Genomic DNA, 22,975 nt, shown 5'->3' with positions numbered 1-22,975 from the left:
AACTAATAGGACTTTAGTCCAAACAGAGAATCACGGTCTGTAATGAAATTATGAAAAGACTCCAATTAATGAGTTTGTTATTAAACATTTCATGTTTACAGATGTTAGCTCCCTGGGTTTTTATCAGTGATAAATATAAAAGTAAATGTGAATTTGAAAAGTGCTAGGTTTTCACTTTAGGAGGCATCTCCAAATCTCTGCTTTGCTTTTCAACAAATGAGTCTTGTAAGAGCTCTCTGGGTATTAGGAATACAGTATATGGATTCAAAATCCTGACTTTTAAGAAATGTCTTTTTACAAACTGTAAGGCCAAGCTCTTCACTTATTTTTTTTTTTAATTGACAAAGGAATTAAGAAGCAATTTCTGGTTTTATACTTAATTGCCTCTGAGCTGGCTTTCCTGTTTAATTCCTGTGCTGTATACATTCTTAATAATTTAATATTTGAAGTATAATAAAGCTAAAAAGATGCAGACATCCTGATATGGGAAATCAGAATTGCAATTAAACTATCGTCTGAGTCACTCATTAGGGAGAGATCTTTTGAAGTGTTATTGTAAGTAATAAAATTGCCTTAGGGGTTTTCTTGCAACAGGTTCGGTTTATTTGACTACAAAGGCATTGGTTTTGAATGTGTAATTGCTTTTAACTGAATATTTGTGTCCCCTCAAAGCTCCCATGTTGAAACCTAATCCCCGATGTGAAGGTATTTGGAGGTGGGGTCTTTGGGAGGTGATGAGGTCGTGAGGGTGTAGCCCTCCTGCATGGTAATAATGCTCTTATAAAAGAGGCCCCAGAGAGCTCCCTTGCCTCTTCTGCCATGTGAGGACACCTTGAAAAGATCGCAGTCCACGAACCAGGAAGCGAGTGACCCTGAATCTGCTGGTACCTTGACCTTGGACCTCTGGGCCTCCAAAACTGTGAGAAATCAATGTCTGTTGTTTATAAGTTACCTAGTCTATGGCATTTTGTTACAGCGGCCTGAACGGATTAAGGCAGTAACAGAAGGAAATATTAATCTTGGTACTTAATTTAGTCACATGACAGAGAGAACCATATTGGGAAAAGATTTGTGAAATAAGCAATATCAATGACGCTGAGAACCACAGTCTCACACATAACGTGTGACCCTTGTATGGCAAGCACACAATTTATTTTGAATGTTAGTGCAAATACCAACTTTACTAGTATTATTATTATTTTGATCAATAATAAGTATCTCTCACAAGATCTATTTGAAACTCAACCTTAGGAAGGCAGAGAGGCAGCTGGTAAGAACAGCAGTGACTTGGCTTCCATTTCTAACTCTGCCACATTTTCAGAATTGTTCCTTTGGTCAAATGCTATCCCTGCCGTGGTCCTTCGTTACCTCATTTGTAACATGAGTAGGTTAGACTGGAGGCCCTTAAAGGGTTCTCAAAATATGGTCCCAGACTTACTGCTGGGCAATAAGTTTTCACCTGATGGGTTATAAATGAATCTAAAAGTATGAGTCCTTTCCCTGCGTATTGCTGACAATAGGCACATAGTTCCAGAGACTACCATTTTATGTTCAATGAGAACTTTCTTGTTTAACACTCACAGAGCTTCCTCTGTATCTGGCACTGCCCTAAGACATTTTTTAAAATTTATTTTTGAGAGAGAGAGAGACAGAGAGAGAACACATGAGTGGGGAGGGGCAGAGAGAGAGGGAGACAGAATTCCAAGCAGGCTCCTTGCTGACACAGCTCAGAGCCCTACACGGGTCTGGAACCCACGAACTGTGAGATCATGACCTGAGCCGAAATCAAGAGTCAGATCCTCAACCGACTGAGCCACGCAGGTGCCCCTGTTTTAAGAAATTTTTAAATACTGGTTAAGCGTGTTTAATCCTCATAACAACACTGTGGGTTGATGATGCTTTTATTGTCCCCAATTTATGGGTGGAAAACTGAGGTGCAAAAAAGTTGGGTAATTTGCTCAAGGACATGCTGCTAATAAGTTGCAGGGTTGGGATTCAAATCTAGACAATCTGGCTCCGGAGTCCATGCTCTCGAACATTATCATGTACAACTAACTCATGAAGAGAGTGATTAAAGGTTTGTAAAGCTTGATATTCATAAGCTAAAATCAGCACACTGCTTAAGTTAATGAAAACTCAAATTTAGGATTCTAAGTCTCCCACAGTGCATGCTCACACAACAGCTTGCTGCTGGAGTCCTTGTGGTTGCTGGAAGGATATTTAAACAGCAGCCCATTTTCAAAGCTGTCTTGAGTGGTTTGTATTTACCAGGGCCGTTTCTTTGCATTTTAATTTTACATTACCATCGGTGTTTTGCGGTAAATATTTTCATAAGGAGTGTGCCTTCCTCCGTTCTTAGCTTTCATATTATTCCTCTTTAGGCTTTACCAACAGGAAGAAAGAGGCCCACTACTGAGCCATATAGGTCTTGATGACCTCTCTCTCAGCTATCGAAGACTGTTAAAGCTTTGAGGTTACTCACTTCCTGTAAGGGCTCAGTTTAGTGCTCTCATTCCCGTGAGGTCCTGTATTGGCAGAGTTAGGAGGATGGGGGAGGTGTAATTTTTCCAGCTTCAATTTATTCCTCCAGTGACTTGTAGGCAATTTTAGGAAGACCCGTGGAGCGTAAGGTAGGCTGAGGAGGTAAACTACTATACGGTGCCATATTTTTACTGCTCAAGAAACAGTGCGGGTTGCTATTTGAAAATTCAGGTTCTCATTTTAGTGATAGAAAAAGAAATATGGTTCAGTTTATGCTTTTGGGGTTTCTAGCCATTATAAAGGTCTTCACCAAATCTATGACTTTCTACAACAAAATCTGTAGCTCCTATGAAGCCACATGTCTTAGATTTAGGGACATGTGGCAGGTACAGAAATGAAATATTGATGTATCTAGTAAGTCTCAAATTAGAACAATTGCCATGACAACTTATTCAGTCTTCTTTAATAAAACATTTGCACAGTTCAAATACAGAATCAACATTCTGTTGTTTGGCTCCCAGTGTATTATTTTGTGTATGAGATGTCATATGTTTCAATTATGGTATCACATGCTGGTATTTTTAGATATAACGAAACACTGCTATTGCTTGACCATAAAATAACTGTTGCGTGCCCGTCTCAGCCTATTGGTAACCAGTGTCGGGGCTGGACCGGCCCTTGTGACTTGTATGACTGCAAGACATCCTCAGCAATAACCATTATGAAACTTTGAAGAAAAAAGACTAATTACAAGTCCTAGAAATTCCATGGCACAGTTGGGGCCACATGATGAGCCTGAGGGGTGTTGAGAATTGGGGAGTGGAATTCTACTTTATCGGGGTTGAGGGTGGGGCCTAGGATTTTGCTGTTTCATTCTTTACTGGTGAATTTAAAACATAAGAGCAGGAATTTAAATTTGGGAAGAGAAAGCACAAGAGACCCAAATGGTCAGCCACTGAAATAACCAAGTTCTCTAAAACAAAGGAGCCTGCGGGGAAATGGGAGGACTGGCTCTTCATCTAGTCCTGTGGCTGGCAATGTGTTTTATTCAGGACAGTCATCTTGTTATTTATTTATTTATTTGAATCCAAGTTAGTTAACACACAGTTTAGTATTGGTTTCAGTAGTAGAACCGAGTGATTCATCACTTGCACATAATACCCAGTACTCATCCCAACAACTGCCCTCCTTAATGCCCATCACCCATTTAGCCCATCCCCCCACCCACGTCCCCTCTAGCAACCCCCTAGTCTGTTCTCTGTATTTAAGAGTCTCTTATGGTTTGCCTCCCTCTCTGTTTTTATCTTATTTTTCCTTCCCTTCCCCTATGTTCATCTGTGGTGTTTCTTAAATTCCACACATGAGTGAAATCATGTGATATCTTTCTCTGACTGACTTATTTCACTTAGCATAATACGCTCTAGTTCCATCCACATTGCTGCAAATGGCAAGATTTCATTCTTTTTGATTGCCGAGTAGTATTCTATTGTGTATGTGTACACACACACACACACACACACACACACACACACCACATCTTCTTTATCCTTTAATTAGTGCTTGGATGGGAGATAGCCATCTTTGAAGTGGATGCCTCGGCAATTAAGCTTAAGTCAGGCACTTGCATTACAAAAAAGAAAAACACAATTGTCAGGGCTTACACTCTAGTAACTCATAAGGAAATTAGGTCATTGGTCTTATCATTAACAAAAATATACCCATAGATTAATTTGCTTATGTATGCCCCTACTGTAGGCAGTCATACCTACAGTATGCCATATCAGCCCTTGAGGGCCAAGGAGGTGCCATCCAGTTGGGAAAAGAGGATATATATATGAAGCAAGTCCGAGATACCAGGGGTCCAGAGCAGTGACGCAAGCAGTAAGTGATAAAGGAATTCAGAGGAGTGACTGGTTGTTGGGGATGGGGTGCTTGACAATGACCATGAGGAGGAGGTAACCCTTGAACCAGATGCAGAATTTTTCCTGCTTCTCCTACCTAAACCTATGGAAAGTGCCATATTAGGGTAGGAGTTCTGCTAGTAGGATCCCCAGACCAACACTGGGCCATAAGGATCCTTCTCATAGGATCTGAATGAATTCTCATTACAAATCCTCCCTTTGGTTGCTATAGACAAATGATAGCAAATTCCAAAACTTTCATTTTATGTATACCCAGAGGCAACCTATGCTAACTTCCTAAGTGAGATGTTAAAAGATTATCAAAGCTTGATATTCATAAACTAAAATGAGTGCATTGCTGATGTGTCCTGAGGACTTAACTTTGGGATTCTACCAAGAAATCTGGTAGGTGTTGAGCAACACTGTAAAGCCCCCACTGGGCATGCTCACAAGAAGATAGATGTTGGAGTGCCCTTGGCTCTCAGGAGTATGCCTGGTCGGCAAACCATCTGCATTTTCATTATTGTCTGAGTTGATTCTAGTTTTCTAAGGTTGTTTTCTTGCTTTTTAATTTTAAAATGCTATTGGTTTAGCCCCATTATTATCTATTTAATTTGTTGTGCATGTTTTTGTTAATCTTTGAAGTGTTAATGGTACATGGTTGCATTAAGTGTTTGTGCCAACGTTTTGCAATAACTAGGCTTTAAAATATGCATGTGATACAATCCAAATATGATTACTCATACCTAAGGGTTATAGTAGGTATGTACGTAACTTCCTCCCAAATGTGTTTATATAATAAAGCTTCATTATTAAAATATTTAATCTTTCATTCTGTAAATATTTATTGAAACCCTACTATTGATCCCCTCACCACAAATGCACCCCAACAAGGCTTTTCATCCTACAAAATGACTTCACAATCTACTCAATTGCTCAGGCTAAAAACTTAGGAATCAGCCTTGAATTCCCCTTTTCTCCTTATATGTCACATTCAACCCATCTATATAAGTCTTGTGACTTCTCTCTATCTGCAAAATATATTCTAAATTCAATTGCTTCTCATTATCTTCACTCTTACTCCCATAGTCCAAGCCATCAAGTCTTTTGCCTGAGTTATTGCAATAGCCTCAAAATTAGTGTCCTTGTCTCCTCACATGACCTTCCCTCCCATGAAGTTCATCCTACACATAGCAAAATGAATGTCTTAAAACATAAATCAGATATACCACTCTACCACTTAAAATCTTTTAAGCACATCTCATTCACAACCAAAGGAGTGTCCATTCTCTCTTTCTGGTCTTTCTTCCAAAGGATTTCCATGGTCTGACCTCTGCCTAACATGCTCACCTCATCTTCTGCTGCCCCCCCCCCCCCCCGCCACTTACTTTGTTCCAGCCACACTAGCTTTCTCCTTCACTGTCCAACATGCCAGTATTTCCACCTCAGGGCCTTTCAACTTGCTGTTCTTTCTACTTGGTATGCATTATTCTTCATTTTTTCATATGGGTGACTCCTTCTCATCATTCACGTCTCAAGACAAGCATTTCCCCCTCCTTAGACAAGCCTTCCCTGACCACGTAAGTTAAAGCAGCCCTTCCAGTCACTCTCCACAGCACCCCATTTTTGTTTTCCTCAGAGCATGCATCAATACCCGAATTTGTCTAATCTCTTCATGTACACATGTGTACTCCTGTCTCTCCTCAATGGAGTCTAAGCAGTAACTGTCCTTTTCACGGCTCTATAAGTTAGGAGGCTTTTATTTATTTATTTTTTATTTATTTTTTATTTTTTTATTTTTTTAAATTTAAATGTTTTTCTTTATTTTTGAGACAGAGACAGAGCATGAGCAGGGGAGGGGCAGAGAGAGAGGGAGACACAGAATCGGAAGCAGGCTCCAGGCTCTGAGCTGTCAGCACAGAGCCCGACGCGGGGCTCAAACTCACAAGACTGTGAGATCATGACCTGAGCTGAAGTCGGACGCCCAACCGACTGAGCCACCCAGGCGCCCCAAGGAGGCTTTTAAATCAAGCAACAGAAGGCCTGATTCAAACTACCTTAAACCATAAGGAGATATATTTTTTTAATAATTTTTTTAATGTTTATTTATTTTTGAGACAGAGAGAGAGAGAGAGAGAGAGAGAGAGAGAGAGAAACAGAGCACAAGCAGGGGAGGGGAAGAGAGAGAGGGAGACACAGAATCTGAAGCAGGCTCCAGGCTCTGAGCCACCAGCACAGAGCCTGAAGCGAGGCTCGAACTCATGAACTGCAAGATCATGACCTGAGCCGAAGTTGGATGCTTAACCGACTGAGCCACCCAGGCACCCCATAAGGAGACTTCTTATTGCATATTACACAGAGTCCAGAAGCAGAGTGGTTACAGCATTGGTTAAATCAGTGATTTAGCAATACTGTCAAGGACCCGGGTTCTTTCCACCTATGTACATTTGACCATCGTCAGCCTCAGACTTACCTTCTCATGGTGGAAAGGTGGCTTCAGTGGCTCTACAAAAAGCAGCCTCACAAGGCACTACCCAAAAGTCTGAGGAGACAGCTTCCCTTTCTTGTGTCTCTTTTCAAGGGTGAGGAAGTCTTTCTCAGAAGCCTCCCGGTACCTTTCCCCTCGCATTTCACTGGCCAATAAACTTATTGACTGACCTACTCTGCTAGATACACATAGCTGAGGAAACAAGCAAAATCCTTAGTCTTATGTAGTGGTGTTTACTGGAATCACTGAGGAGACACCCTTCTTCCCAACCAGGTTTGGAACAATTCGAGAAAGCAAAGAAATGACATGTGGACTCAGATCATCATCTTTTGAACCTGTAGAGGCCAACTTGGAGCATGTGGCCTTAGGTCTGTTAGCTCACTGGGCTTGCTAATACAGAACCCTGAAGCAGGCAAGTCTGCTCACCCAGTTGCAGCAGCACTAAGCTGGAAAAGCTCCCCTAAGCCTCTCATAGAGGCAGACTTCCTGGAGTAGCAGACAGAAGATAGAAGCAAAGAGAAGGAGGCCAGAGCTAAGCTTGATCTCTCCAAATTGACCAACTGGATAAATCACTCCTCCTCTCCAAGGTAGACTGAGCAAAGGAATGGAGAGAGACCAGGTGACCGGGAATGTACTTAGGGAAAATCCTTCCACACTGAAATCAGAAGTGGGGAAAAAGTATTCCCCATTTAACAGAGCTTGCTTAATTATTATTGAATTTGTCTTCCACTGGAAAAGCGGAATAAGTAAGGTAGGCAGGCCACGGTGTTCTTTGTTCATCCTAAGAAGGCTTTGGAAAATAATGTTTTGGAATTGCTTTCTAGAAAACGTTCTTTGTTACATAAAGCCATACTGTAATAGAGTGTGAGCCAATGCATGATACAAGTGTATTTTGTGTGCACAAATGTATGCATGTTCCATACAAATTGTCCACTTTTTCTTGGCCCTCAGTGTTTGTTGTCTCTCCCACGTTTCACTTGTGGGGCTTCCACATGTGACAGTTTGGGCCAAGATAAACCAGGTTGGTACCCAGAGCTTCTGAAGTAGAATCAGAGGGTATAGCCAAATCATACCTGAGAAAAGCACAACCAAGTCTTCAGTGTTGGAAAAACAGTATGAAGTTTTAGGTCCAAGATGTGAGGTGAGACTGTAAATAGCATAACAAGTCATAAGGGTCAATGTCAGGATGAAAAGGATTGCTTAGGACACTGAACAAAAGGTAGGTTGTGAAGCAGATCAGAACAGAGATTGTAGGTAAAAGTAAGGGTGCCCCTACATTGTGGGTGAAGGTGGAGGTGGCCTGAATCCATGCTGTGGATGTGATTTTCAAAGGAGCTTTGCAGGGCTAGATGTCAACTGTATTCAACGCATGCTCTATGAAATCTTGGGAAGGATTGGATCCATCATCCTTCCACACTCCCTTGTATTGTCTGTTTAAGCCAGGTGTGTGTAGAGTTGGGTAGGAAATGGATTGCTTACATGCTACAGTGGTTAGAGCAAACTTGTAAGCAGCTTTCACAACCACGTTGGGAGCTATGGAACAGTAGTGTTGCCCTGGAGGTTCCTAGGTTAACTATGTTAGCATCTTGTTCAGACTGGGCTCTAGCATTATGGGGTAAGGTGTAAGGGGATTCTGTCAGTTTCTCTTCAAGACGAGGGCTTGGAAATAAGGCTCATGCGTTTTTTTTTAAATGTTTATTATTATCATTATTATTTATTTTTGAGAGAGAAACAGAGTATGAGCAGGGGAGGGACAGAAAGAGAGAGAGAGAGAGAGAGAGAGAGAGAGAGAGAGAATCCAAAGCAGGCTCCAGGCTCTGAGCTGTCAGCACAGAGCCTTACATGGGGTTTGAACCCACAAACTATGAGATCATGACCTGAGCTGAAGGGGGACACTCAACCGACTGAGCCATCTACGCCCCACCCCCTTTTTAATTTGAGTATAATTGACACACACTGTTACATTAGTTGCAGGTATAGTTATCCAACAACTCTATACAGGTTCATGTATTTTTTACCGTCATTACATATCATATCAAAAAAAGCACTTAGGTGAGTTTGCAACAAGTGCCCATTACTTCTACCCTAGTGAGTTTCTGTTAAAAATGTTCACTCAGATTTACGTGCAACTACATACAGGAATGTTCACTCCCCTCCAAATGTTTCTGTTGAAGTCTCCAATAAGAATTACCTTTCAGAAATGTCACACAATAAGTTTTTGATTAAGATTGTGATTTTCTTTAGGTGCAATCAAATAAATTTGTTATTTAGAACTGGCCATCCAAAGGGACATTTTTTGATCAAAAGTTTGATAGATAGCTGAATTGGGAGAGTTAAACGGTTAAGACCTACATGTGTTTCACTTCCTGCAGATTTTATTTTTTATTTTCATCGATGAGAAATTAGGCAAAATTATTGAAGTGCTAGCATTTTAATTTTAATTCCTTTGTTAAATAAATAATACATTAGCTATCCTGCCCCACAGGGAAGAATATAATTGAAATACCGAACTCATTTCTTTGATACAGAAATAGTAAGAGGTAATGGCATACATACTCTGACACTTTAGCCACTTTTTGGAATCCCTGGGAGACTGGGTGGGTTGATGTAACAATGTCACGTTTTTGGTAGAAACAAACAGCTTCCTCCAGTTATTTCTGTACCAAAATCTATTCATTTCCAGGGTAGTTTGTTTCAGAAGTTTCTATATCTAGCTAATGTAAGAGTATCTTTGAAGTCTCTTATGAAGCTTTGTATTACATATGGAGATTTAAAAATTAATATTATATATTACATATGGGGATTTAAAAATTAATATTATATCATACTTTGCTTTATAAAACGATGTGGCCCTCTAATGAAACTGAACACTTTGAGAGTCTAGGAGTGGTTCATTGAGGAGTAATTCAGGACAGGAATGGATAGACACAAAATAGAACAATCTTAGTTATGAGATGGTGATGTCAATGGTGTATCTACAACATGGCCCCACTAATTCCTTACTAAATATAGTAGTGACAACTGCTATTATGGGGCCATTCGTCCATGTATCACACTATTCTGTAATTATTTATGTGTCTACTTCCCTCTCTGCAGTGTGAGTTTTTCAGGGCCACAGTCCCTGTCTCATTCATTTCTCTATTCCCTGCAGTGTTCAACTCTGTGCCAGGCCAAACACAGTTGCTCTGTTGCTTGCTGTTTGCTTTGTAAAAGAAAATAGAACTGTATCGATTTTTCTTCTTTTTTTAATTTAGAAATTTACTCTGTTTAATCCACAAGCTTTATATAGCTTTAGTTTAAAAACAACAACAACAACAAAACAAAACAAAACAGAAACAGTGAAAACAGCACACTGTTTCAGTCTGGGCCCTTCCAGCCTTCCAAATATGAGAGCTCTGAAAGTTGTATATACCAGTTGGAAGAACAAGACAAAATTATGAATGGAGCTGTGACATTTCATAAAACAAACTTTTATATAACTGAAGGATCCTTCCTGGAACTAGTTAATTGCCTTTACAAAAAAAACCCACAACAGAATAGAATGAAATTGCAGTGTTCCAAACCAACTTGTAACACATCCATATAAACCCAGTGTCCTGGCAAACAACATGCTTTCATTTTCTGTCTCATCCTAGAGCTCAAATCCGGATTCATTTCACCGGGGACTCCACAGGCAACAGGAAAGATTGTGGCATTAAAATAGTTTATACTTCTGTGGTAGTTCAACAGTGGTCTGGGCTAGCCTGCAAACCATATAAGGTTGGAAGCATTATAACTTAAATGGGTGCTAAGATTCAAATAAGAAAAAAATAAAGAAAAAAAATGAAAAGAAAGAAAAACCTCTGGGAATAGCCAAGGCCTTTAACCATAAGGATGCCAACAATATTTAAACCCCATTTTTAAAAAAGGGGATTTTTTTTTGGCTAAAATATTTCACTGTAAATGAATTTATGTCAGCTGTCCAACAAAAGAATGTCACTAACACACTGTGGACACTATTCACAGTGTAAATCTGTGCCCTTTTTTTATACAGTGAACTTCAATCTAGCAATTATTACAACAAATGTATATAGTTTAAAGCTCAAACACACTCTAGCAATTTTGAAACTGAATTGCATACAAACCGAATAAAATGTACATCGTGACACACATTCCCACCTAAGACTGTGGGGACACTTGAGCCTTCTGCATCGACCTAGCACCTTTTCGCGCAGGCGGTTTTCTAAGTCGTCGAGGTTGTCTTTGGGCTCACTTTTGGTCTCCTTCTTAGGCTCAGGCTCTGCCTCTGATTCCTGCTGTGCTGTTGTGGTTGTGGGAGCAGCAATGGCTGCAGGGGCTGAGGCCACGGCCTTTTCCTTCCTGTGTTTTGTGCTTCTTGTGCTTATCCTTCTTATGTTTCTTGTCCCTCTTTTTCTTCTTTTTCTTTCCACCTCCTTCGGGGTCCGAGTTCCTCGCCAGAGATGGGCTTGGTGTTGGGCTTTTAGCCTTTTTGACCGGTACTGCTGGTGACCAGTTGGTAGAGGGTGACTGAGACTGGACAGGAGACTGAGGTGCTGGGGTTTTTTAACTGCTGGCTCGGGAGATCTTGAGACAAATCAGGAGGGTGAGACCTTCCTTACAGACTGAGGACTTGGTGAGGGAGCCTTTTTTGTCTTTTTGGTTTTTCAGAGTTCTGGAGACGCTAATGGGCCTCATATGTGGAGACGGGGACTGCCTTCTTTGGGCTGATGATGATGCTCCTCTTTGAATGGGTGGAGGACTTGAGGAAGTCTGAGGAGCTCGAGGCCATGGTGAGGACGAATGCCATTTGTTTGGTTGTGGTGACTGGGACTCCGAGGTAGATTAGCTCAGGGAAGACACTTTCCTATGCTTTTATGATAATGAAGGCGACTGTCTCTTGGTGACTGGGGAGCTTCTTCGGGAGGTGGAGAATGGGAGACCTGACAGTTTGGTGGTGAAGACGGCAATTTCCTGCATTTAAGAGGGGAGGGGGAGAAGCCATTTTTCCCTTTGGAGGCAGAGAAGGAGAGTATCTCTGCGGTACTGGAGGAGAGTATCTTCTTGGGGAAGGTGAGTGCCGATGGTGGGGGGGTGGGTGGAGAAAAGGAGTCCTTCGTCGAGGTGGCAGCGTGGGAGACCTGCGCCTATGAAGAGGAGGGGCAGGAGAAGGAGAACGGAGCCTTCTGGTGGATGGTGGGAAGGGGCTCCCCCTCCATCTACCACGAGGAGAAGTCTCTTTCTGGTGCTTTCAAGGTGATGGAGAGGTACTCCCAGAAGGGGGATGTCTCCACCACCTGCCTACCTCACTATTCTTCACATGGGCCCTCTTGGGTCACTCATCTTCTGAGGAAGAAGAGGAACGAGAATCAGATGAATACTGCTGGTTCTGTCATCTGTACTGATGTTTCTGCTGCACAGAATCTGCTACAGCTATTTGGCCACCTTTATTTTCCTCCAATTCAGGTAACTCTACTTTTCTAGGCTTAGGTGCTGCTGAAGGGGAGTCTTTTTTCTTGGTACCTTTGTGTTTTGTCGCTGAAGTTCTCCCTGGAGAGACAGAACCAGGACTTTTTCTTGTACGGTTTGACTGCTGAGGTGTTTGGGAATGATGAGTTTTAGGCGGTGGAGTTGCTGGAGGTGATGGCCTATGCCTTCCCCTCAGAGGACTTGCTGAAGGAGATAGCCTACCACTTTTTTGAGGGGGGCTGGATGTCCTCTCAGGAGGATTCTTTGGCGGTGACCAGAAACCAGATGAAGAGTATGATGAACTACTTCCAGACAAGGATGCTGATGAACGAACGCCTTCGCCTCACTGGAGATCTACTCCTCCTATACCTGGGTGGAGGCGGCATTCCTCTTGGTGGAGTTCTTCTTCGAGGAGATGGCCACCTTCGAGGTGAGTTTGATCCTGATCGGGATCTATGACACCGTCTAGGTTGAGTATGAGAAGGAGAGCAGACGGTGTCTGGGATCTTGATTTTGAATGTGACTGAGATCTTGGTCAGGTTTCTCCTTCTCTTTCTTTTTTGGAGTTTTTCTCCAGAGAAGATTCTTTAGACTCTGGTACAGGTTCAGGTTTGGGAACTTTCAGGATGTCACTAGTAGAAATGGCCTCTTGTACTGAAGGTCCTTTTACTTTCACTGATGGTTCTGGGAGCTCTGGAGTTTTTTCCTTCTTTTCTGGAGCAGGGGAAGGACTCTGGCTCTTGGTTCTGTGGTGGGGACACTGAGAATAACTGCGCTTTCTCTCTCTCCTGACAGGGGAAACTCATCTTCTAGGGGAAGGACACCTGAATTTGCATCTTCTTGGGCTTCCAGACCTCTCCCTTTTTTTCTCTGCTGCTTTCTTTTTCTTCCTTAACCCTCTTATCCTTGTATTCATCTTGCTTTTTCAAAGATGCCAACTTTTCTTCTTTAATTTGTCTCTGTTTTATTTCTTCTTTCTTCAGTTCTAGAGAAGCAGAAGGGATTCCAGCAATGTTTTCTCGTGCACTTAAGAGCTGGGGCCACAGTTCTCCCATAAATTCTCTGGCATTTTTTCCATTCAAAAGCCCAGTCAGGTTGATTTGCATTATTTTTGAGACTGGATTCTTCACTTCCAGCTCATTGAATATACACTCAATCACAACATCATCCTCAAACCCACGGATTTCTATTACTCGTTTTGTTACCCAAGGCTTTATAACCTCCAAATTTACTTTGCTCATATCCACCTTTTTTTCCAGGCATGCTGCAAATTTCAGCTGCTTCAGTACCTTCTTCTGTTTGTGCTGAACCGACTGGCCTTTTCTGCACTTGTTCCAGAATCCCGTGTCCATCTTGCTGCCTCTGTATTGATTTTTCTTATTGTGATGTCAGAGTTTTCATACCCCAAGCTCCAAACTAAGACTGAGATATTAAAAATTTGTACTGTCTTCTTTCCCCCATGCCTATTTTCTTTTTCTAGTAGATGCATACCCTCGATCTCAGCTATTGGATCCACCCTAATGTAAACTTTATGTAGTCAGGGTAGAGGTGCATGCTTGTATATGTTTTTAACTTGTGTATATATTGGGCTGATATTTGAAGGCCATAATAAGATGGGTCATGTTTAGATCTTCTAGGTCCTCCATGGGAAAGACTGGCGAAAGCAACCAGCTGTCAGCTCATCAAATTCTTCCCGCTCCTTCTGGCCCTCAGAGCACAAGGCAGCTGGTTTGCTGAGGCTTATGCTCTATGCTTGCTAAAAATGATTTCCAGCCTAAATCCCATTTTGTTAATTAGTGAATCAAATGTCAGTTGTGCTTTCTGTGAAGTTTTTCTGTATTTTGAAATACAAGTATATGTGATGGGGGTGGGAACGGGGTGATATTTTATGTGTTCCAATAGCATAAGTGTAACAGTTTTCCGAATGTCTGGTTTTGGCAATTTCATAACTAACAGAGGCTACCTGATACAGAACCTGGTGTGAGGCTCTTTGCCTTGAATACTTTGCTATTCTTCTTCTGGCATCACTGCCAGTACCCAGCACCAGGGGATCCCCTCTCATCTTCAGAGCCTTCATGAGTTATCTACAAATAGTAGTGCAATCGACAATTCAAGATACATGACGCCCAGAAAATAAACACAGCAGAACTTAGACATATACAAATATTCACTTCATCCTAAAGATCCTGCCATTGCTCAAAATATGTCCAGAATTCTTTTTGCTTGTAGAGGCAGTCATCCAGCTAAATGAAGACATTTTTCTTATAACTTTACTTTAAAATGGGGGCGCCTGGGTGGCTCAGTCGGTTAAGCGTCCAACTGTGGCTCAGGTCATGATCTTGTGGTCTGTGAGTTTGAGCCCCACATCAAGCTCTGTGCTGACAGCTCAGAGCCTGGAGCCTGCTTCAGATTCTGTGTCTCGTGCTCTCTGCCCCTCCCCCACTCACACTCTGTCTCTCTCTCCTTCAAAAATAAATAAACATTAAAAAAATAAAAAATAAATAAAATAAAAAATATCTTGGGCTGAGGACATTATTACCTACCTGATTCAGTGGTTTGGTTGGGTCACTTTTAAATATACCCCCAAATCAAAAATGGGTTCACAGAATAAAGAGTTCCCACCATTGAGGAGAAACAAATGAACTAACCAACAAACCCTGTGAAAGTTCATCCAAATGAGTGGCAATCCACTGGAAGCATCACTGGGATCACTGTATGGCCTCCTAGGAGACAGACAGATTTAGAGGTAACAGCAATCACATCCCAAACTGGATACTAGGGGAGAACGAAGCTCTGACACCAGGAAAACTGTGGTATGAAATTTATATAACTAGCTTATTAACCAGGCTGGACTCAGTGGGGTGAAATTATGAAAGTAATTTGTCGCAATTGACTTTCTTTCTTCTTAATTTATTTTTCAGAGAGAGAGAGAGAGAGAGAACACACAGGCAGGGGAGAGGGGCAGAGGGAGAGAGAGAGAATATTAAGCAGGGGCTTGATCCCACGACCCTGGGATCATGACTTGAGCCGAAATCAAGAATCGGTGGCTCAACTGACTGAGCCACCCAGGCGCCCCTGTCACAAGTGACTTTCAAATCCATTCCATAAGTTCTCCCTTCTTGCTCTTGTACAGAATCTCTGGCAGATTCCATCACTTTTTCAGTCATGTATAGTTTTTAATGAACAATCTCAATCTTAGGGATTAAAGAGCTCAGTCGGATAAAAATCAGAACTTGAGTCTCTTTCAATTTGAAGCTGCTCTCTGGCCTCAGAAGCTTCCAAATAGCGAAGTTGGAGCTGTTGCAGGTTGTGTTCCTGGGAAGCAGAGTCTGCGAGGGTGCTCTTGGGATCAGCACCTGTGGATAGGAAAGGAGGGGAGAGATGCAGGATTGGGTAGGGGAAAAAGTTGAGCTGCAATGCATTGCAGTGGTTTTGGCCAACGTTCTGGGGAGCTCTGAAGCGGAGATGACCCTTCAGAGTTGTCCTGAGTTGGGTGAGGGGACCGGGCCTTTATACCCTGCTTTGATCAGCCATCACACGAGGGCCACCCTTGAAAGAGCATGTGACCTGAGGCAAGGTGGCTTTTTTTCAGCTGAGGCACTCTCCTAAAGGGGCTGAGAGCTGAGGGCTGTCAAGTGGCGGCACTGCAGGGGTAGGGGAGTGGGTCCTGCATTCCCGCATGAGGAGATGGGCAGCATGTCATGGAGTCCACCAAAGGGGCACAGTCTTTCTTCCATGCCTTTCAGCTCTTGCCCTCCTACTCTTCCACCCATGATGCTGTTTCTGGCTTCACTTGGGCCTCTAGATCTGATGGATGGAAGGAAATGGATGAGATCCTACTTGAGTGGTGCAGTGTGAATCCTGCATTGGCACGCTCTGGGTCTGGTGCACGCTCCAGTGCTGCCTCTTTTGCTTGTGAAGTGCTTTTAAGGACTCTCTGGAGTTACCCGCCACGGTGACATTGCACTGCACCATCTTTACCTGGGTGACACATCCTCAGAATTGACTACTTTTGACTCCTCCCACTACTCTCCTTCTGCTTCCGGCAGTATACCCAATGCTCATTTTCTTTGGAGATATCCCTGCCTTGGTAGCCAGATCTCTTGGGTTGGGTTGTTTCAGGGTGGCTCACACCCATCGACCTTCCCCAGTGTTTCTTGTTCACTGTGGAAAACACCCTTTCCCATTAAACTCTGGCCATGCCAGCAGATCCCCCTAGAGCCCACGCTACCCTGTCTTTCATCTTTAGACTTCCAGGTGACAGGAGGAACCAGCTCCTATGTTCTCCAGGAGATATACGTCACGACCTCCAGGTGCTTTTCTTGAAGTCTTTGTACTTGGCTTGTGACTACTATGTCCTTGGTTCTGGTCACTGTGCTTGGAGAAATGTAGGGTGACATGGGGCTTCTTTTTGAGTAGTTAATGCATTAAATCCCGATGAGCTTTCAATTCAGCAAAATCCCCAAGTTTTGAGGGAACGTGTAATCTCTAGTGCATTCCTTAAATAATTGAGCACCATCGTCACTGGAGGTACATCCTATGCAGGCCAGGCCTCGTGTATGCTAGGGACGGCGATAAGGCTGGAGGCTTCGCATGTCACAAAGAGGGCACTTGTACTCTGCCATCCATTTCCAATTGGGAGTCCAGGAAGGCCTGGCTTCGTATGTGTATGAAGTAGAGGCTGCCTGTACTGTGTGATCTCACCATCTCTTAAAGGCACTTGTAGGGAGCTGGAGTGGCTACAGCTTGTCAGTTACATAATCAGTGGTGTCTTGAGCGGTGAGGAGAAGTGAGTAGTTAGAGCTTAGGGATATATGTCCTAACTGTGGCAGTCCAGAAGGTTTCAGAAACTCTGATACAGTCAAATGAACACGCTTTTTACTGTCAGAAGATTTGGGTTTAAGCTCTAATGGTATGCTTTGGGCGAAATTGCACGACTTCCCTGAAAACCGTTTTCTTCATCTGTAAAGCTGAATAAATAATAGCAATTCTATGAAGCTTCACAGGATGTTTTGAGGACCAAATGCAATGACACACGTGCAAGTAATACAGTAGAGATAGAAAAATATTATAATTTAAAGTGTTTAAAGGTTGAACCTGCTTTGCACAAAGGATGAGAAAGAAGCCTCTTATCTATTGTTATACTTTTTTCATGTTATTCTGGCTAAAATGTAGAAACTCAGATGGTTACGTACTTACACACTCTGACCACACTGACAACATTCTTTACATAGAAACAGGGTAATTTTTCAGGAAGGTGTAGAAAATGCAACCAGTTTGGCAACCCGTGGCACGATTCGCAACTAATAAGACCCTGCATTATCTTAAAAAGTTACTTATTTGGAACAGTGCTCCGGGAAATCTAATTTGAGATCATTTAAATGTCAGTAAATTAAGGGGCCCAGATGATTAAATATAGTGTACAGATATTAAAAGCTGCAGGGATGAAGCGTAAGAACATTATTCTCCCTCTGATTAAGAACTGCTACAGACAGTTCTTTTTCTAGTGTAGTAGTTATTAAAAGCTATACCTTTTATTATACATTTCTGGAAACTCAAGAGTGGATTTGGAAATGTGGAGAGAAAGGAGAATGATGCATTTTGAAATCCTTGAGATCTCTGAGTGCTTTCCCTTGTCTTCAAAGTAAAATTCACTGAAAGCAAACCTGTAGAAGGTGTTGTGGAACTCCTGAAAATTGCAGCCATGGCTTCCGTTCCAAGATGCCCTGGTGCCCACATTAAATTAGGTTTAAAACCTTTACTGAAGGATTCCTATATCATGGGCAACAGATATGAAGGGAGAACGAATCCACAGAAGAGTGAGGTGTGATTCTTTTGGAGGGGTGTCTCAGTCTTGGGCAAATGTTCCAGAACTTTATTAGGCCTAAGAATTGCCTGGAGAGCTTGTGAAAATGCAGATTTTTGGCACTCAATGGCAGAGCTTCTGATTCCACAGGGTTGAAGTGGAGCCCCGGAGTCTGAATTGCGACCAAGAACTCCAGGTGATGCTGTTCTACACTCTAAAAAGCAGTGGTCTGGAAGGAACAGCAGGTGTGTACAGAGAACTGTGGTAAAATAGAATACAGAGCCCAGTGGGAGTATAGGGGATGGGTAGATGGCACGTGACTGGTAAAATCTAGGGAAGTCTGCAAAAGGAAGTGTGATTTGAGCTGGGCAATGAGGAACGGGCAGGACTGCTACAGGTGGATATAGCGAGGTGGGGGCGGGGAGAATCAGGAGGTGAGAGGAGGCATTCCAGCTGGAAGGTTAGGGAGCAAAAAGGTAGGCATGTGAAAGCGCGTGGGGAATGGCACAGTCTGATAAAGCTGGATTGTAAGATGCCTGTAGGATTGAGGTGCAGGGTACAATAAAGAGGGCCGAGTATAGACTGTGGAGTTCTTTGAAGGAGTCTGACTTCATTTTATTTATTTATGACAAATGTTTAAAAAAATTTTTTTAAGTAAGCTCCACTGGCAACGTGGGGCTCGAGACCACGACCCTGAGATCAAGAGTTCTATGTTCTACTGACTGAGCCTGGCAGAAACGCCAAAGGAGCCCGACTCCATTTTAAAGGTAATGGGAGCCTTTGAGGTCCTTGATGGCAGAGCATCGCATTGTTACCTTTGCTTTCACTAGTAACTCCTTCCTTCCTCACAACCTTTTAAGAATGAGAGGGGTGCCTGGGTGGCTCAGTCGGTTGGGCGGCCGACTTCGGCTCAGGTCATGATCTCGCAGTCCGTGAGTTCGAGCCCCGCGTCGGGCTCTGTGCTGACAGCTCAGAGCCTGGAGCCTGTTTCCGATTCTGTGTCTCCCTCTCTCTGACCCTCCCCCGTTCATGCTCTGTCTCTGTCTCAAAAATAAATAAACATAAAAAAAAAATTAAAAAAAAAAGAATGATAGTATTACCTGCATTTGACAGCTGAGGAAACGGAGGCTCAGAGAGTTGTTTTGAGGTCCTAATATTGTAGCTGGTGCCTGACAGTCAGAATTCGAACTCAAGTTCCTAAGCGAGGTCATTAGGTGGTTCTTTCAGTGGTAGAGGTAACAGGCGATGTCAGGTGCTGCTCGCTTGCTACAGTGGGAAACACGTCCATCATTCATCTGGTAGTAAAAGGTTGTTGCGTACAATGTTAGGTGCTCCCGTTTGTTTCATAATTTTTTTTTTAATATTAGAGAGAGAGTAAGTGGGGGAGAGGGGCGGAAGGAGAGAGAGAATTTTAAGCAGGCTCTATACTCAGCACAGAGCCCAATGTGGAGCTCGATCCCATGACCCTGGGATCATCACCTGAGCCAAAATCGAGAGTCCCAGGCTCAACTGACTGAGCCACCCACACGCCCCCATAAATTTTTTTTTTAGAAATCAGATCACACAGTTTAAAAAGGTAAATTGTGTTACATGTCTTGACAAGAACAACAGGAGTCCCCTACCCTCAACCTTACTCCAGTCCTGTTCTCCAGAGGCAACCACATTAACCTTTTTCAGCTTTTTTCTTGGTCTGGAGTATGGAATATTTCCACATTGCTTAGTAATATGCTTCTACAGTTATTACTTGTTTTTGACATTTTACACATCATCCGTTAAGTTGCAACTTATGGAACTTGATTTATTTGTTCCATAAGTTGCAACTTAACGGATGATGTGTAAAATTTGTTAAATGGAAACAGTCTCCCTCTCTCTGCCCCTCCCCTGTTCACACTCGGTCTCTCTTTCTCAAAAATAAATAAACGTTGAAAAAATAATGAATTAAAAATCAGTATTATCTGTGCAAACATTATTTTGATTATGTAAATACTGTACATAGCTGCCAGTTTACTCTCCATAGAGTAACAATTCCCTTGTTTGCTGTTTCTTTGTTTTATTTATATACTGCTTCCTACAATCTCCTTAGACCGCAAAAACCGCTTGTTCCAATCACACACATCAGGTGTTCTTCCATCCCTTCCTCCCTTCCTTTACTCTCCCCCCCACCTCTTCCGGTCCTTCACCCTGACCTTCCCCACTCCAATCTGGACTGCTTGCTCTCTAAGCCAGTTCCACAGCTGCCATCCTGGGGGCTCTCCTTCACCATTGCCTGGGGGAATCTTCTTCCCTTCTTTCTTCTGTCGATCCCCAGTTTCCTGGGCTCCACCTTATTCATTCTTGGTTTACTTTTTTGTTTTGGTGCAGACCAACTGCAAAGAGCTTGCTAAAAAGGTGTGATATTGCGATGTATAATAAGAAATGTGTATTTGGTCTGGTCCCAAGCACGGAACTCCTAGAACCCTTGTAATTTCCTAAGTGATGAGAGCAACAAAGGTGCCTTTTCAACGTTTATTTATTTTTGGGACAGAGAGAGACAGAGCATGAACGGGGGAGGGGCAGAGAGAGAGGGAGACACAGAATCGGAAACAGGCTCCAGGCTCTGAGCCATCAGCCCAGAGCCTGACGCGGGGCTCGAACTCACGGACCGCGAGATCGTGACCTGGCTGAAGTCGGACGCTTAACCGACTGCGCCACCCAGGCGCCCCCAAAGGTGCCTTTTGTTATGTTAATGATGTAACTTTTGGAAGAGCCCCTAGGTAATGTAACTTTGGGGGCTGGTAGCCAGGGGAACCAACCCAGCAAACCCAGGGTTGGAATTTTCAGTCCCACCTCCTGACCTCCGGGGAGGGGAAAGGGGCTGAAGATTGAGTTCAATCACCTATGGCCAATGATTTAATCAATCACGACTGTGTAACGAAGCCTCCCTAAAAACCCAAAAGGACAGTTCCGTAGCGTTTCTGGGTTACTGAACCAGGATGCATCCACGTGCCGCCCAGTGGGGCCCCAACCTCCACAGGGACAGAAGCTCCTTTGTTCAGGACCTCGCCCAATGTATGTCTTCATTTGGCTGTTGATTCATATCTTCTAATATCCTTTGTAATAAAGCAGTAATCTAGTAAGTAAAATGTTTCTCTGAGTTCTGTGAGCTCCTGTAGCAAGTTAATTCAACCCCTGGTCGTTGGGACCTCTGATCTATAGCTAGGCAGCCAGAGGCACAGGTGACAACCTGGACTTGGAAACTGGCATCTGAAGTAGGGGATGGAGGGCAGTGTCGGGGGACTGAGCCACTAACCTGCAGGGTCTGACGCAATCTCGGGTGGATAGTATCAGAATTGGGTTGAATTGTAGGACACCCCGCCCACGTAGGAGAATTGCTTGGCGGTGTGGGGAAAACGCACACATGTGGCGTCCAAAGTGTTGTGAGTGTGGCAGTAGTGGGAGAGTAAACGAGAAACACAGGAGGGAAGAGACTGAGGTTCTCCAACCTGGGAGGATTCCTGGGTGATAGGTGTTTGCAATACCCTGAATCTCTGAAAAGTCTTTTATTCTGCTTTAACACTTGGTAATGATGCTTTGTGCTGAGCACGAGTGTGGCCTCTTAATATGCAAACATACCCTTCTGTTTCAGGAAGTTTTCTTGTTTTATTTCTTTGATTTTCTACCCCTTTGCTTTCCTTGTTCTCTATTTCTGAAACCTCTCCTATTTGGGCATGGGTTCTTCTCAATTGAGTCTTTGATTTTCTTAATCACTTTATTCTCTTTGTCTTTAGCTCTACTTTTAGGAAATAGCCTCAACTTTATCCCCTACCACCTCTAATGGATTTTAAAATTTGGCCAGTATGCTTTAAATTTTCAAGAGCTCTTTCTTATTCTAAATATGATTGTTTTTCTTTTGAAAAATATCCTCGATTTAATATTTTCATAGGTTTGACATTTCTAATCTTAAAACAACTAATTATAAATATTTTGAAGTTTTTCTACTTTATGGATTGTCTAGTTCCACTCAGTTGTTTCATTTTGGTTTTTTCTTTCATGTTGGAGGCTTTCTTTAGATTTGCTCTCCATTGTATTTAATGGCCATGCACAAACAAACCGATAAGCTTCTGTTTATGAGTAGTGTTTTTGATTGGTAGCCTTGGAGGGCAATTAATAAGGGACTAGCTGTCAGTATCTCTCTCTCTTACTCTGGAGAGAAATGCTCCATTCTTCCTGGGTGATAGGAGCTTGGCTAACAGCATTTTGGGAGCCAAGCAGGGAAAGGGGACTACTGAGGCTCCTTGCCATTCGGCATTTAGACTTTCATGTACGTCCTTTGTTTTCAGCCTGGTGTCCCTAAGTTGACTTCCTCAAAAGTATAAATATAAACTTCCCTTGTGTCTACAACAGAGGGGAGAGAGCCTGGATTTGCAAGGAGGGAAGGGAGATCTGTGAGCGTAGGTGCTTATGCAGGTTTTCAGCCCCAAAGTTCACCTCCTGAAGAAGAACGGGATCTGTCTTTGCTGACCTCTGCCTCTTGTTTCCACACGTGTTTACTGAGTGGCTGGTATGTTACAGATGCCACCATCCACCTAGAATAAAATGATGAATAAAGACAAATGTAGTCTTTGCCCTTGCGGAGCTTATAAACAAAGTGACCCTAATTATAACTAAGACAAGTGCCAAGAAAGAAAAGGAAGAGGTAAAAAATCCAGCAATAATAACCATAACCACTAATAGCTTCTTAGTCCCTATACTGCCGAGCATGTACTGAGATTTGACCTACTTAGGGAGTTCTGAAGTTATGGCTGAGACCTGAAGGGAGAGGAGTTAATCAGGGGCCAGTGGGGTGGGAGTATA

At 42.8% G+C, this 22,975-nt stretch overlaps 1 pseudogene; it reads right to left on the bottom strand.

Moving 5' to 3' along the window:
• Positions 1 to 10,141: 10,141 nt before the first annotated feature.
• Positions 10,142 to 14,891, bottom strand: LOC145713677 (serine/arginine repetitive matrix protein 1 pseudogene; annotated as a pseudogene).
• Between the last annotated feature and the right edge of the window lie 8,084 nt (positions 14,892 to 22,975).

Source organism: Panthera onca, chromosome X (assembly GCF_046562875.1).
Source record: "Panthera onca isolate mPanOnc1 chromosome X, mPanOnc1 haplotype 2, whole genome shotgun sequence".
NCBI lineage: Eukaryota > Metazoa > Chordata > Mammalia > Carnivora > Felidae > Panthera > Panthera onca.
Note: the sequence above shows the minus strand (reverse complement) of the source record. Positions and strands in the feature narration are given on the sequence as shown.